The following is a 13,710-nucleotide window of genomic DNA, read 5'->3' on the forward strand; positions in this document are numbered from 1 at the left end:
TCATCGTAATCAAAAACATAGGGCAGATAAGGCATGGCAGATAAGTGGCAGATGAGGTTTAACACTGAGAAATGTAAAGTTATGCACATGGGAAGGAATAATGCAAGTCACCCGTACATACTAAATGGTAAAACACTCGGTAACACTGACATGGAAAAGGATCTAGGAATTTTAATAAACAGCAAACTAAGCTGCAAAAAACAGTGTCAGGCAGCGGCTGCCAAGGCCAATAAGATAATGGGTTGCATCAAAAGGGGCATAGATGCCCGTGATGAGAACATATTCCTACTACTTTACAAATCACTGGTCAGACCACACATGGAGTACTGTGTACAGTTCTGGGCTCCTGTAAACAAGGCAGACATAGCAGAGCTGGAGTGGGTCCAGAGGAGGGCAACTAAAGTAATAACTGGAATGGGGCAACTACAGTACCCTGAAAGATTATCAAAATTAGGGTTATTCACGTTAGAAAAAAGACGACTGAGGGGAGATCTAATTACTATGTATAAATATATCAGGGGGCAGTAACAGAGATCTATCCATCATCTATTTATCCCCAGGACTGTGACTGTGACGAGGGGACATCCTCTGCGTTTGGAGGAAAGAAGGTTTGTACACAAACATAGAAAAGGGTTCTTTACAGTAAGAGCAGTGAGACTATGGAACTCTCTGCCTGAGGAGATGGTGATGGTGAGTACAATAAAGGAATTTAAGAGGGGCCTGGATGTATTTCTGGAGTGTAATAATATTACAGGCTATAGCTACTAGAGAGGGGTCGTTGATCCAGGGAGTTATTATGATTGCCTGATTGGAGTCGGGAAGGAATTTTTTATTCCCCTAAAGTGAGGAAAATTGGCTTCTACCTCACAGGGTTTTTTTTTGCCCTTCCTCTGGACAACTTGTAGGATGACAGGCCGAACTGGATGGACAAATGTCTTTTTTCGGCCTTATGTACTATGTTACTATGTTACTATGTTATATATCGCCTTACTCGATAATTACGTAGTTGTCATTATCGCTTAATGCGATAATAACTTAAATTGAGGAAGATGTAGAATACTTCGCTATGTTCATTGATGTAGAATACTTCGCTATCTTCGTTGATGTAGAATACTTCGCTATCTTCGTTGATGTAGAATACTTCGCTATCTTCGTTGATGTAGAATACTTCGCTATCTTCGTTGATGTAGAATACTTCGCTATCTTCGTTCATGTAGAATACTTCGCTATCTTCGTTGATGTAGAATACTTCGCTATCTTTGTTCATGTAGAATACTTCGCTATCTTCGTTGATGTAGAATACTTCGCTATCTTCGTTGATGTAGAATACTTCGCTATCTTCGTTGATGTAGAATACTTCGCTATCTTCCTTGATGTAGAATACTTCGCTATCTTCCTTGATGTAGAATACTTCGCTATCTTTGTTCATGTAGAATACTTCGCTATCTTTGTTCATGTAGAATACTTCGCTATCTTCGTTGATGTAGAATACTTCGCTATTTTCGTTCATGTAGAATACTTCGCTATCTTCGTTGATGTAGAATAAAGAATACTTCGCTATCTTGATTCTTTTATTAATATAAAGACATAGAATATAGCGCTATATTTGGGTTAAATCTAGATCTACAAGATTAAAGATTAAAGAATAGGAAAGTTGCCTTATTATTAAGTTATAAGGCAATTAGAAGTTATAATTTATAACTTCTAATTCTAAGCTTAAAAATCGCAATATGCGAATGATTAAATCGCATATTAATCGCGATAAATACAAAAATGCCGAATATTTGATTTTGACGAATATAAGACGAATATTCATATTATGAAATATCGCGAAATCGAATATGGCACCTCCCGCTCAACACTACTCTTCACAAGCGAGGAGTGGGCATGGATGTCTGACCTCTGTGAGGTTTTACACAACTTTGAGGAATAAACACAGATGTTGAGCGGCCATGCTGCTATTATCAGCGTAACCATCCCACTTCTGTGTCTACTGAAACGCTCGCTGCTGACAATGAAGGTGGACGCTTTGCATGTGGAAGATGTGGAAATAGGGGAAGACAGTACACAGGGTGATAGCCAGACCACCCTCAGTTCGTCTTCTCAGTGCGAATTGGATGATGATGATGATGAGTAGGAGCAGGAGACGGTTGCCTCCGCTACAGAGGGTAGTACCCATAGCAGGTTTATTCCATCTGTTCAGCATGGATGGGCCGAGGAGGAGGAAGAGGATGAGGAGATTGAGAGTCATCCTCCTGATGAGGCCAGCAAAGTCTTGTCTGTTGGGACTCTGGCACACATGGCTGACTTTATGTTAGGCTGCCTTTCCCGTGACCCTCGCGTTATATGCATTTTCGCCAACACCAATTACTGGTTGTTCACCATTCTCGACCCCCGCTACAAAGAGAACTTCTCATCTCTCATTCCTGTGGTGGAGAGGACTAGTAAAATGGTGCAATACCAGAATGTCCTTGTGGAAAAATTGATCCCAAAATTTCCAGCTGACAACGCTGGAGGCAGAGTACGTAGTTCCTTGGAGAGACGAGGGGAATACACAGCAGTTCCAACAGAGGCAGGGCAACACTCTCCAAGGCCTGGGACAGTTTCATAACACCCCGCCAGCACCCTCACCCTGATGCGCAGCCTACTGTCACAAGGAGGGAAAAATTTTGAAAGATGGTGCGTAGATGGTACGTAGCAGACCGTGTCAGCGTCCTCAATGATCCCTCTGTGTCTTACATCTGTTGGGTGTCCAAGCTGGAAATGTGGCATGAACTTGCACTCTACGCCCTGGAGGAGCTAGCCTGCCTTGCCGCCAGCGTTTTGTCAGAGTGGGTATTTAGTGCTGCTGGGGGCATAATAAGTGATAAGCGCATCCGCCTGTCAACTGAAAATGCTGACTTGTTGACTTTTATCAAAATGAACAAGGCCTGGATTGTCTCTGACTTCTCTACTCCACCAGAGGAAAGCGGCTGAACATAAAGGCACTCTAAATGTGGCTTTTATGGTGTATTGAATACACTGTATTCCCATGCACCCCTTCCACCACAAAGGGTTTATGGTTCAATCTTTTCTCGTCCTCCTCCATCTTATCAACATGCTTATTAGGCTGCCCTCGCTCCTAATGTTTTAGAGGATCAACTCAGCAGCAGGCCCTCAACCATAAGTTTTTTGAGGGTCAGCTCAGCAGGCAGGCCCTCGCCCATAATTTTTTCCATGGTCAGATCAGCAGCAGGCACTCGCCCCAAATGTTTTAGAGAGTCAGCTCTGCAGCAGACCCTCAACCATAATTTTTTTGATGGTCAGCTCAGCAGCAGGCGCTCGCCCATATTTTTTTTTTCCATGGCCAGATCAGCAGCAAGCACTCGCCCCAAATATTTTAGAGAGTCAGCTCAGCAGCAGACGCTCAAACCATAATTTTTTTGATGGTCAGCTCAGCAGCAGGCCTCACCACCCAGAATTTTTTTCCATGGTCAGATCAGCAGCAGGCACTCGCCCCTAATGTTTTAGAGAGTCAGCTTTGGCAGCAGACCCTCACACCTAATGTTTTAGATTGTCAGCTGAGCAGCAGACCCTCACCCCTAATGTTTGAGATGGTCAGCTCAGCAGCAGGCCCTCGCCCATAATGTTTTTAAATGGGTCAGCTCGGCAGTAGGCCCTCGCTCATATTTTAGATGGTCAGCTCAGCAGCAGGCCCTCGCCCATAATGTTTTAGATGGTCAGCTCATCAGCAGGCCCTCGCCCATAATGTTTTAGATGGTCAGCTCAGAAGCAGGCCCTCGCCCATAATTTTTCCATGGTCAGATCAGCAGCAGGCCCTCGCCCCATAATGTTTTATATGGTCAGATCAGCAGGCAGGCACTCGCCCTAATGTTTTAGAGAGTCAGCTCAGCAGCAGACCCTCACCCCTAATGTTTTAGATGGTCAGCTCAGCAGCAGGCCCTCGCCCATAATGTTTTAAATGGTCAGCTCAGCAGCAGGCCCTCGCCCATAATGTTTTAAATGGTCAGCTCGGCAGCAGGCCCTCGCCCATAATGTTTTAGATGGTCAGCTCAGCAGAAGACCCTCAACCCTAATGTTTTAGATGGTCAAATCAGCAGAAGGCCCTCGCCCCTAATGTTTTAGATGGTCATCTCAGCAGCAGACCCTCAACCCTAATGTTTTAGAGGGTCACCAACAGGCCATCAATCATAATTTTTCAAGGGTGTGTATGATGCCCTCCTTTATGTGTAATAAAAGGGTGTATTGGAGTGCCGGTTCCTTGTAATTTTTGGCAGCCCTTTCACTTAGTGCATAGGCTTTATGAGTGTAGGAGTCCCACTACCTGAACAATTGTACCACAATGTGAATGAGGCCTCCTTTATGTGATATACAGGTTGTATCGGAGTGCCTCTTCCTTGTAATTTTTGGCAGAACTTACACTCTGTCCTGGAGGCTGGTTTTTAAAGTCAGTATAAAACTGAGTCTGCTTATATAGAACCTACCAGTGGCCATTTGGCTCCAGGAGAAGTATAGGTGGCTCAGCATGCATGTTGGTACTTGCATCCCTGGATCCGATGAAAGCTGTAATGGCACCGGACGGGGTTACAAGCAAAGTGTACTTGGCGTGCACGCTGACCTGCATTCCCTGGATTTTGTGTGGCTGTCATGGCCCATAAACAGGTAGGAACTAGTGTTAGGTACCACTCAAATGGAGGCGACCTTGACGTGGTGAGTGGCTTATTACGCTTTGGCCAAAATGTACACCAATGTCTCATCCAGCATAGAGGCAGGGCAGAATGCTGGATGTAGTGTGCGATCACATTTGTATTCTCCACTTACACTTTATATGCAAGTAAATATACAGAAAAGAATGTTTCCTAACAATTTTTCTCTAAAATCGATTTTATCTTCGGTTTTGTGCGTATTATTGTCAGTCTGTAAAAATACGGTTTGGCAGGAAAAGATATGAGAAGGTATTGTTTTTCTTATTTAGTGATGATGATATCGTCTATGAATACACGGCCTTTCATTGACAGCTCTGTAAAGGGATCACCTTCTACCTTTATATAGTATTAGGCGTCGGTGAGTATACGAGAGGCCTCTGCCTCATGGTCTTCTAGGTTTTCAATAACAATACCACCAACGTTGTCGGCTGGCCTGTTCCTGATGACTTAGGTTACTGCGTCCTAAAGTAGAGAGGGTATTGAATTTACATGTAACCGATCATCGTACGCCTGCAGTCAGGTAAAAGCGGGAGGGGGTTAACTAAAGGAAGCCTCTCAACTGGGTGTGGTGGTGTGATTTTTCCCTTGCCTACGTTCCATGATGAGGAAGCGCAGGGATAAAGCTAGTTACGTTATGTGTGGAGAGGTTAAATATTTGAATTGTGGTTTTAAGGGAAGGTGATCATATACAGTATATGTCCAGTTATGAAGGTCCTGCCATTCCAGTGATGTGGCTTCTGTCCATCAGAAGTCATGATGTGCCTTTCCCTTTCACAAAACTGCTGCAGCCAATCACTGGCCTCACACGGCAGGTCACGTGTGCAACAACGGCACGTCACTGCAGAGGCTCAGTGTTTGCGTCAATGGAGCGGCACATCTTCACTTACAGTCCATTTGGGATTGGGAACCCTGGTGCTGGAATGATGGGGCTTTCAAAAAAGTGAACACGTTTACACCACTTTTCACCCCTGTACTTAAGGGATTTTTTTCTTGGTAGGACGACCCCTTTGATATTATTACCCTGATTCAGCGTGTTTCACCATCACCTGTATGCTGAGCAGCTTTATATTCTGTTGGTGTGCAGCGCCATCTTGTGTTCAATTGTGGTCACAATTTTCCCCTAATTCTTTTTTTTTTTTACCAGCGGCGCCATCTAGTGTGCATTTACATAAGTAGAGATTATTATTTTAATATAAATTCACGTGGATAGCTCACCACCCTTCTCAATATGAAAAAGGTGCTCTAGTCTGAAACTGATCACCCAATCAGTCAAGGCTTATGATAGAAATGAATATATATACGACTGGCACTCACTATGTGGGTCACGTCAACAGCATTTAATGAATGGGTTCAATAAAATCAAACAGCAAAGATTCGATGCTAATCACACTGTAAAAAGTATAATAGTAAAAATCACACTATTAAAAAATATAGTTATCGAAATATATCCGTCTCTTCTAGGTGCAATGTCCACACTGGTGAGTTGCGGTCCGGTCCGGTGGGAAGCAGAACCCCTTATTAAGGTTTGTAATGTTCCCAATATTAATATGGGCAGTGTCGCCTGGTGGCCCACATCCCCGTTTCTACTTACAATATATGGGACCACCTTGAAACCATAAGAATTTGGGCGTATCAAACCAGTGGATTGCACATTTTATATTTCAATATAGATATATCTTTTAGGGTGTATTTTGTATGTGATATTATTCCCACAGATATTATTTATTTAATAGTGTGATTTTTACTATTATACTTTTTTACAGTGTGATTAGCATCGAATTTTTGCTGTTTGATTTTATTGAACCCATTCATTAAATGCTGTTGATGTGACCCACATAGTGAGTGCCAGTCGTATATATATTCATTCTATTCGAGATTATTATTTATTCATTTCTATTCTATTTCTGTTATGTCAGGCCTATCCAAATAATTAGAGATGAGCTAAGTTCATATTATGAAATTTATTCACGCTTCATTTGGTGTAAAAGCAGAATTGCATTATGGATTCCATTACCACGGACCATAACGCAATTCTATGATGGAATGCATAACGGAATGCCTTTAGAGGCATTCCGTTATTCATTCCTCATAATCGAAGTCTATGGGCTGCAAAAACGGATCCGTCCCGTTTGCGTTATGCAGTGGAGTCCTCTCCTGCATGAAATTTACTCATCTCTACAAATAATGCACTGCTGTCTTCTCAAAGACATAGTGGCGCCACCTTGTGTCCATTTCTTGTATTGCATGTTTTCCTCTATAATATATTAAATTTTATATATATATATCTAGTGCAGTGTATTCGATGAGCCACCATCTCTTCTGTGCAGCAATGAGCAGGACACCGGTCTTGGTCACATCTCGTCTTAGTTCTGATCATTTATTAGCTGAGTTAACCATTTCCTGATCTGAAGACCTGAAGTCCTGGTAATTTGTTCTCTGGCCCTCTGCTTAGGGCCACTGTTCTAGGCCCCATTTAAATTGTCAGATCCCATGATCCCCAGTACAGAGGGAAGATGACTGGAGGCTGAAGGCCATGACAACGCTGGAGTAAATTCTGAAAGGGTTTTCTCAGGAATATGGATAATAATGGTATATCACTAAGGTAAAGTTAGGTTCATTGGTATTTCCTAGAACAGTCTGGAGCGGCGCTGTGTAAACTCGAGTGGAGTTTTCATTCAGCCACATCATTTTTAGTGATTGTGAGGGTCGAGAATTGATTTTTATTTCTTTATACAGTTCTTCTTATTTTACAACTATATGCACACTTATTTTCCACTAGAGGGAGCTATAAAGTATAACGGACTCCCCTAGTGGTCAATACTGGTAAAGAGCATTAAAAATCAGTTCCTGTAAACCAGAAGTCAGCAACCTTCCAGCAATCCAGCTGTTGTGAAACTACAACTCCCAGCATGTACACTTGCTCAGCTGATGTCAGAACTCCACTAGAAGTGAATAAAGCATGCTGGGAGTTGCAGTTACACAACAGCTGGAGTAATGACTGAACCCTGCCATAAACTATAATCTGTGGGGCTGGAGGAATGGGGAAAGGGAATAGTGTAACACCCCAGAGTGGTGTTACCACTCCTGCACCCTGCTACTGTCTTTATTGGTCTAACTTCATGTCATCGTATGCATTTGTTTCCAGGTCCTCCACACTGTGCGTTCCTAATAATGTTGTTATGTAACTGTTCATGTAATGTGCCTGGTTCACCAGCAGGTGGCAGAAAATATGGCAGAACTGTACTTAGAGAGAATTGAACTTTCCATTCCATTCTAACCCCCCTCTGGAGAGAATTGGGCTGGTCCTACTTCCTGCAGGAAGGGTGGGGACCAGTTAATTCCAGTTTAGGTCTTCCCTAGACAGGAAAATGGTGTGCAGGGGCACGTCTCTGCTGGACGTACCCATGCCAGCCAGAGCACCTTAAGCTCTGCTGGCCATGAAGGCCAAAGCTTAAAGCCTCAGGAGCCAATAGGAAAGTTCCCTGGCATAACCTAGAGTCAGGCTACAGAGAAGAAGTGCAGCATACAGAAGAAGCTGAGTAATACAGCCAGCCTGCCAGTACAGCAGAGTCAGAGAGAAAGATATAGCAGAGTTGAGTTTGCCTGCCAGTTTAAGGCTAAAGCCTGCTGGAACCAAGACAAAGCCTGAATCTGTTGGAGAAATGTTTATTCAAGTAAAGCTGCCATTGAACTTTATTTCAAGTCTGGATTCAAGTTATTTCTTCAAATCCCTTAATTATTCCTCCTATTTATTGCTTCAGAGCCAAAGCCTGGGGTCCAGCCATATCCAGGTAGGAGCACCGTGACATACATAAAGAGACATTTTAGCCCGAAACATACCACTCGGCATTTCCTACACCTGGGATGCGTTATAGAGAGGGCCCTGGGGTTAGGCGCCCGTTGCAATAGCAATGAGGAAAATAAGTGTTAGAATATCCCAAAGTCCCAAAGATGGTGCAGAGTAAGTTGCATCTTGCAGCATCAGGGACAAGAAGGATATTAGAGAGGGGAGGGTTTTCCAGGAATTAAATATCAATGACATAAGCTGGGTTACCAATATTAGATCAGTGGGAGCCCACCATCTGGCATTTCTGTCGATCAGCTACTTGAAGGGGCCATGGCACTTGGATGAGCCTCACAGTTCCATCTAGTGTGTGGTGGATAGGGCTGGTTACTCAATGGGAGCCGTGCTGCAGTAACCAGCTCTGGCCACTACACAGTGGATGGCACTGTGTAGTTCTGGTGCCTGTTCCCAACGCCAGAGCTACTGGAGAACAGCCGATCAGAAAGGCTTTTGGGAGTCAGACCCCAACAATCGGATTTTGTTGAGTTATCCAAGAATGAGCCATCAATATAAAAATCCTAGAGAACCCCTTTAACTCCCAGATAAGCCCTTTATACTTGTTCTTCCCAGGCCCCACCACTCGTCCCTTACTTGTCCCTTAGAACTGTTGGTCATACTTGCCAACTTTTGAAGTGAGACACCAGGAAGAGTCTGTAAAGAATAAACATGTTTGGTCTTATGTCTTGTATAGAGGACACACCCCCAACCTAAAGCATTTAAATTCTAAATATTACATATTACCCCAGTCATCATGTTCCAAAATGAATACAGACCCCAAACTTGCCCCCCCTTAAATTAAAGACACAGACGCAGCAATGTAAAAGGGGGACCTGAGGGAGTGCGCTAAGATACAGTCAGGCATACAAGAATGAACGCATGGACAGTGAGCTGTGTGAACCAAAATAACTTTATTGATTCTAGAGGAGAAAACTATATACAATATAATGTACACTGTGATCCAGCAGGACCACACGGAGTGGGGTGCACTTCGGTGTACTGAAGTGGTAGTACAATCTCTCTGGGTTGCTAGCAACCCGAGATTGTCCACAGTGGGACCCCAGCAAAAATAACTCAGTTACCGCAGTTGCTGACAAGAATAGGACATGTTCTATTTTTTTCAGGAACGGAATTGCGGATCCGGAAGTGCGGATCCGGACAGCACATAGTGTGCGGTCTGCATCCGTTCCGGCCCTGTTGAAAATTAATGGGTCTGCACCCGTTCCGCATAATTGCGGAACGAATCCTGACCATTCATACGGACGTGTGAATGGACCCTAAGGCTGTTCTGTCTTCATACACGTTCACACAGTGTGCAGTCTGACATTCAGCATAAACCATTCCTGTCTTCCAAATAAGAGGACTGTTCTTTGTAGTCTAATTTTATTGGCAAAACAGGAGTATTTGATCAATTGATCGATTAGTAAAACTATAAGAATACAAATAACATGAATAAGTATATAGCATAGCATGTACTGTAACATTAGCATAACACTGAAGCACATGGTAAAATGGCTGCCTAACATAGGACTTCATGTCTAACACCTAACAGTTATAACGACTTCCCTGAGTAGCAATGATAACTAGCTGAACAGCTCTGAATAACATAATGTCCCTGAAACAAAGATAGATCTCTCACCAGATATGATTTTACCAGGATGGTGGTTTTTAAGAAGGAGATATGCAGGAGGACAGCTCTGTACTGTGTCCTGGAGACTTCTCTTTCCCAGGATGCTTTGCACTCCCACAATGATTTGCACCACCCACAATGCAACAGTCTTTGTAACAATAAAAACAAAGTACAATACAATTTAACACCGATGGATGGTGCTATAACCACATTTATGGCAGGGCTGAAAAACGTATTGGTCGTGGGGTAAGACATGCCAAACCTGAACTATATGGCTGAGTTGTGCCTGGAGCCACGGGCGTGGGTAGGCCTGGAGAGGGCGTACCCTATTGGAGTGTGTGAAAAAAAGGGGATGGGAGGGAGGGGTAAGTGAGACACACCCCTGGTGGGTAGGAGTTACGGATATATATAGGGAACTTACGCCCTGCCCACAAATACAGGCTGATATCAGCCTTAATACTTATGGGCAGGGCTGAAAACGTATTGGTCGTGGGTAAGACATGCCAAACCTGAACTATATGGCTGAGTTTGTGCCTGGAGCCACGGGCGTGGGTAGGCCTGGAGAGGGCAAAAAGTCAAGGACACTATGTTGACTAGACCAATTTATTCATATTTTTCCCAACACGCATGAACTCTAACGCTATTGGTTTAAGAGAGGGGCTTGTTCTTGGAGGGCAGGAGAGGACTGTCAGGAGGTGCTGTTTGCAACAGGGACATTGATTTATTGAGGATCTGGACTGGGCACCATTATTCTGGTGCGAAATATTTAACTTCCGTGGGCGGCCCTGTCTGATTTGTCTTGGTCAATGGGATACGGAGTATATAGTGGTTATTATGCCAAGACAGCTGTTCTACGCGGAGACAGCCGTGTCCCAGAGAGCTGCTAGTGAACTCCCCTAGCCGGGGGAAGCCATGGAAACATGGCCGCTTGAATTACCGCTGGAAAAAGGCCCAAAAGGGTTGCCGTCCAGTGCAGAAGACAATTCCCTGAACAACTCGCTCGACACTGGCCGTCTGCGGGCGGAAGCCTGCTTTGTATTTAATTTATTTTTATATTTAATATATCTTTGGAAGAGCGACCTGGGTTACTACGTATGACGTGGTGTTAGAGGCCTGCTGGCTCAATCCTGATGGCATTGGACGAAAGCTTCTGTTGGGAGAAACAGAAAGCTATGAACGCCAATATGTAAAATATTTCATCCCAACTGCCCTGAGTATAGAGAAGTCTAAACTATCGAACGCTTTCAACCCAGCTCTGTAATTCCTGGTCGTGTTTGGAGCTAACGACTGTCTTATGAGATGTTTCGCTGCTGAAACCGCCTTTACCCTTGTTGCGCGTTTCTTACCTTGTGGAGGCTTTGTCTGATTTGAGAACGATAGTGGCCGGAAGATACTTCTCTGGAATCTGAGGGGAACATTAAGGAGACTGAATAACGTAGCCGTGGAAATCGGATGAGGACCACGAGACCCCTTGACCGTCCAGGAGCCCCTAACTAAAGGCCGAGCCTGGATAGACTGAAGTGGGGTGTGGCAGCTTTAACATGACATATAGCGTGGTAACAGCAGCAGTTGGGCCTGACGGTCCAGTTGTCACCCAGACATTTAGCTTGTCCTGGGTGATCTAAGAGACAAGATTAATGGCATGGCATGCTATCGGCAGTAGCTGAACCTGGGCGGTCAGGTCATTTAACATGGCCTGGACGATCCAGGTGACAGAGAAAGACATAGCTGGTAACTGCAGCGGCTGAACCTGGGCGATGCAGGTGACATGCAACATTTTATCATGGCCTGGACGATCCAGGTAACATACAACATTGAACTCGGCCTGGACGATCCAGGTAACATACAACATTAAACTCGGCCTGGACGATCCAGGTGACATATGACATTTAACTCGGCCTGGACGATCCAGGTGACATACAAAGACATAGCTGGTAACGGCAGCGGCTGAACCTGGGCGATCCAGGTGACATGCAACATTTATCATGGCCTGGACGATCCAGGTAACATACAACATTGAACTCGGCCTGGACGATCCAGGAAACATACAACATTGAACTCGGCCTGGACGATCCAGGTGACATACAACATTGAACTCGGCCTGGACGATCCAGGTGACGTACAACATTGAACTCGGCCTGGACGATCCAGGTGACATATGACATTTAATCATGGCCTGGACGATCCAGGTAAAATACAACATTGAACTCGGCCTGGACGATCCAGGTAACATACAACATTAAACTCGGCCTGGACGATCCAGGTGACATACGTCATTTAACATGGCCTGGACGATCCAGGTGACAGAGAAAGACATAGCTGGTAACTGCAGCGGCTGAACCTGGGCGATGCAGGTGACATGCAACATTTTATCATGGCCTGGACGATCCAGGTAACATACAACATTGAACTCGGCCTGGACGATCCAGGTGACATACAAAGACATAGCTGGTAACGGCAGCGGCTGAACCTGGGCGATCCAGGTGACATGCAACATTTATCATGGCCTGGACGATCCAGGTAACATACAACATTGGACTCGGCCTGGACGATCCAGGTAACATACAACATTGAACTCGGCCTGGACGATCCAGGTGACATATGACATTTAATCATGGCCTGGACGATCCAGGTAACATACAACATTGAACTCGGCCTGGACGATCCAGGTAACATACAACATTAAACTCGGCCTGGACGATCCAGGTGACATATGACATTTAACTCGGCCTGGACGATCCAGGTGACATACAAAGACATGGCTGGTAACGGCAGCGGCTGAACTTGGGCGATCCAGGTGACATGCAACATTTATCATGGCCTGGACGATCCAGGTAACATACAACATTGAACTCGGCCTGGACGATCCAGGTGACAAACAACATTGAACTCGGCCTGGACGATCCAGGTGACAAACAACATTGAACTCGGCCCGGACGGTCCAGGCGAAAAACAAATGACAGAGCCGGTATTTGCAGCGGCTGAACTTCGGACAGACCGGATAACGTGCGGGCCTGTTTGAGACTGTTCACTCGTCACTGGCAAATCCTCCCGGCTAGGACATGTGTTGGAAGCGATGAGCCTATTACGTGCAATCGTGGACCCCTGGAACCTGCTGGCATTGTGAGGCCCCGCCTCCATATTATGAAGCAACCCATGCCCGCACGTTCCAAATGAACCTTAACCGACCCGTTGTGTTTGTCAAGTTAATAAGTATATATTTTGCAATATTGCCCCAGACACAGGCTGGGTGCCGGGCTGCCACTGCCCTACTTGCCGCCGGCACCCAATGTGCCCACTGCTTCTTACCTGTGCCGCCTCTGCTACATTGTGCATCTCTGTTTTTTTTTTTGTTTTTTTTTTGATTGACTCAATATTGTAACCGTGGAGGTAGGCAGAGGACCGCAAGATCTCCTGACGATCCAGGGGACTCCTAACTAGAGACTGAGCCTGAATAACCTGAAGGGGCATGTGAAAAACTTAGCCTGGATAAACCTGATAACAAACCATGACATATAGCGTGGAATGAGCAG

The sequence above is a fragment of the Bufo bufo genome, chromosome 3, assembly GCF_905171765.1.
Source record: "Bufo bufo chromosome 3, aBufBuf1.1, whole genome shotgun sequence".
Classification (NCBI taxonomy): Eukaryota; Metazoa; Chordata; class Amphibia; order Anura; family Bufonidae; genus Bufo; species Bufo bufo.